Source organism: Cupressus sempervirens, chromosome 5 (genome assembly GCF_028749045.1).
Source record: "Cupressus sempervirens isolate cs-2001-9-10 chromosome 5, ASM2874904v1, whole genome shotgun sequence".
Lineage (NCBI taxonomy): Eukaryota > Viridiplantae > Streptophyta > Pinopsida > Cupressales > Cupressaceae > Cupressus > Cupressus sempervirens.
The window spans coordinates 309,358,736-309,362,160 of NC_143122.1; positions in this window are offsets into that span (position 1 = coordinate 309,358,736).

A 3,425-nucleotide genomic window follows, 5' to 3' on the forward strand; every position below is an offset into this window, starting at 1 on the left:
TATTAAAATAAAACTCCTAAATAATTATCATTAAATTAAATAAATATAAATACATCAAAAATAAAACTTTAATAAAATATTTAAATTTAAATTTTTTATTTAATTAATCCACGAGACACTTTTAATAATATATTTATTAACTTAATTATTAATATTATTCAGAGATTATTATTAAAATAAAACTCCTAAATAATTATATTTAAATTAAATAAATATAAATACGTCAAAATAGAACTTTAATAAAATCTTTAAGTTTAATTCTTTTATTTAATTAATTTCTCAATTAATTAAATATAATTGAATATCAAATTTATTTATAAATTTTTTATTAAATTATATTTTAATTTGATTTAATTATAACAGAAAATCACCACATACCCATAAAACAAAAAATAACAACTCAACTGAAGGCAAAGAACACTTGAATCAAACACCAGTGTCAAAATCATGAATTCACGTCACTTGACAAATTCGGATGGGTATACTAACTCGAATATTTGTCCTATTTTCTAGGATAATTAGCTTAGGGTTTAGGATTTGGACTCTAGGGTTATATCCCCACTTATACCATTGAAATACTATGATAAGGTGCACTCATCTTGGCAATTCAGGGAAGTCGATACCCGGTACCTATAATCTGTATAAAATCCACACATGTACAAACACAATATTCTAAACTAAACAAGCAATGGCAGGAAGTGGTTCATCGTGTCGATCTCGACTAGCAGGTGACTACGACTCCCTTCCTCAACCACATCAGAAACATCAAACATAAAGAAAACATACACGCACACCATACACATGCAACTATGGGATAAGTATCCCTACAAACTGCATAAAAATCATTCGTCTAACTAACATCGTTCAATAACTAAAATAATTGGCACTAAGTACCTCAATATATATATATATATATATATATATATATATATATATATATATATATATATATATATATATATATATATATATATATATATATATATATATATATATATATATATATATATATATATATATATATATATATATATATATATATATATATATATATATATATAGCTAGATAGATAGATAGATAAATAGATATCAACTGAATATGAAATACAACTAATCAATTCCATTAAGCTAACACTGCTAATCATAAAACATAATAATAGAACATGCCTAAAAGAATCCAATCAAAACAAATCAGAAAAGTCATGTAGGGGTAGGCATTACAGAAGTGCTCCTTATGTCTATTGCACTGCCTATCCAATCTGTGTCAATATAGCCCATCAACTTGATACCTTCACCTTGAACATATCTAGTCCCATACTCAACTTGATGTTGTGCAACCTCCTGATAACTGGAAGGCTCATTGTCTATCAACTAACTAACTAATGCCACATAGTCATTGAACTTGGATGGTTGCCTCCATTGTATAGTTCTCTTCCTAGGAGATCCCACAAACTCCTGAGTATCCCTTTGTGTCTCTTGAACCTCATGGTTCCTATTGCCAACTATAGAGGATGAAATATCAACCTCTAAGTCTTCTAGATGCATTTCCTATTACGCATGTTACTCCATACTCTGTGAATCTTCACCACCTAAGTCTATGCTCGTACTAGTAACTATACTTGAGCTTTGTTACCGTGGACTAGAGGTCTTGGAGCTTCTGTTGGTTGCTCACTCTGATCATCTACAAGAAAAAAATTTGACCTTCTAAATATCTTGTCCTCCATGAACTTAACATCATGTCTAACTATAATTATTCTGATCCATAGATTAAAAATCCTATATGCCTTTGAGGTTTCATTTTACCCAATAAAGTACCCCCTCTCTATTGTCTGATCTAACTTGGTACGTGTATCACCTGGAATATGAGAATATGCCAAACTCTAAAATATTCTAAAGTGACCAACATTTGGTTTCTTTCCTATGAAAGCTTCCTCTAGTATCATTTTCGCTAGCACCTTGTGTTGAACCCTATTCTGAATGTAAAGTGTTGTACTACATGCTTTTTCCCATTAATAGTCAAGCATGTCTCGGTCGTGTAGCATAGCCCTTGCCACCTCTGATATAAAATGGTTCTCCCTCTCAGCAACTCCCTTCTATTGTGATTGTAAGGAACAATTCACTCTCTCTTGATTCCTTCCTTAGTACAGAACTCTTGGAAGATGTTTCCTTTGTACTTGTCGCCATTGTCTAACTAAAGAACCTTTATCTTCTTTCTGTCACATTCTCGACAAGAGCCTTGAACTCTTAGAATCGACTAAAAACCTCATCTTTGGTCTTCAAGAAGTATATCTAGGTCTTCTTGGAGAAATCATCAATAAAAGAAACATAGTACTCATATCCTTTGAGAGACTTCATCGACATTGGTCCACATACATCTAAATGCACTAGATCAAGAACACCCTCAAATTTGCTATCGCTCCTTGGAAAAGATGCTTTCACAAACTTTTCCAACACACATCCCTTGCATACATCATCATGCTTTGTGCTCACCTCTATAACACCTATCACTGTCTCACAAAGAAATTTAAGTGCTCCACAATGAATATGGCCCATCCTCCTATGTCATAACTCTCAAAGATCTCTAGGATTATTTCTACTTATGACTGCCTTAGGAGTATCAAACTACAACCTATAAAGGTGACCACTCCTAATTATAATAGTTATGGGTGATTTCCAATCCTTATGCGTAATCAACACATGAGTCCCTCTAAAGAGTACACTATACCCCTTATCTTGAAGAACATATACAGAAATACGATTCATACCTAAGCTAAGAACATGCAACAAACCATGAAGTGGAATTATCTTTCCATTCTCCCTTTAAAACTAAACAATCCCTTTCCCAACTAGGTAGAGTTTGGACAAGTTTCCCATAGTTCATTAGGTTTTGAAAACCCTAAAGTTCAATATTTACTAAAACTTCTGAAAATAGAAACACAACAGACATGAAGAAGACATGAATTTGAAAAATGAGCAACTACTGCAAAAAACCCATATTATCCTACATGGATTTGATGCTAAAACAATGAATGCACAAACACACAAGAATCTTCCTTTCCCTTCGAAAACCCTATTTTTCAAAATTGGCTCCTCCAAACCTGTGTATCTAGAAATGAGCTCTAATTTCTTTAATAAAGAGTTTTTCCCCCAAATCAAGGCTTTGATCATGCAATCATGTGAAAACCCTTTGTCTTTAATTACTATATTTTAATCTTCATGCACACACTTTATGCAATGTAATTAAAATAAACTTTATTAAATTAAAGCTTTCTCTCCCTTATCAAATCATGTGACAATTTTTTATATAATATTTATTAATTTAAATGATAATATTATTTAGAGTTTATTAAAAATAAAACTCCTAAATAAATTTTTATCAAATTAAATAAATATAAATACGCCTAAATTAGAACTTTAATCAAATC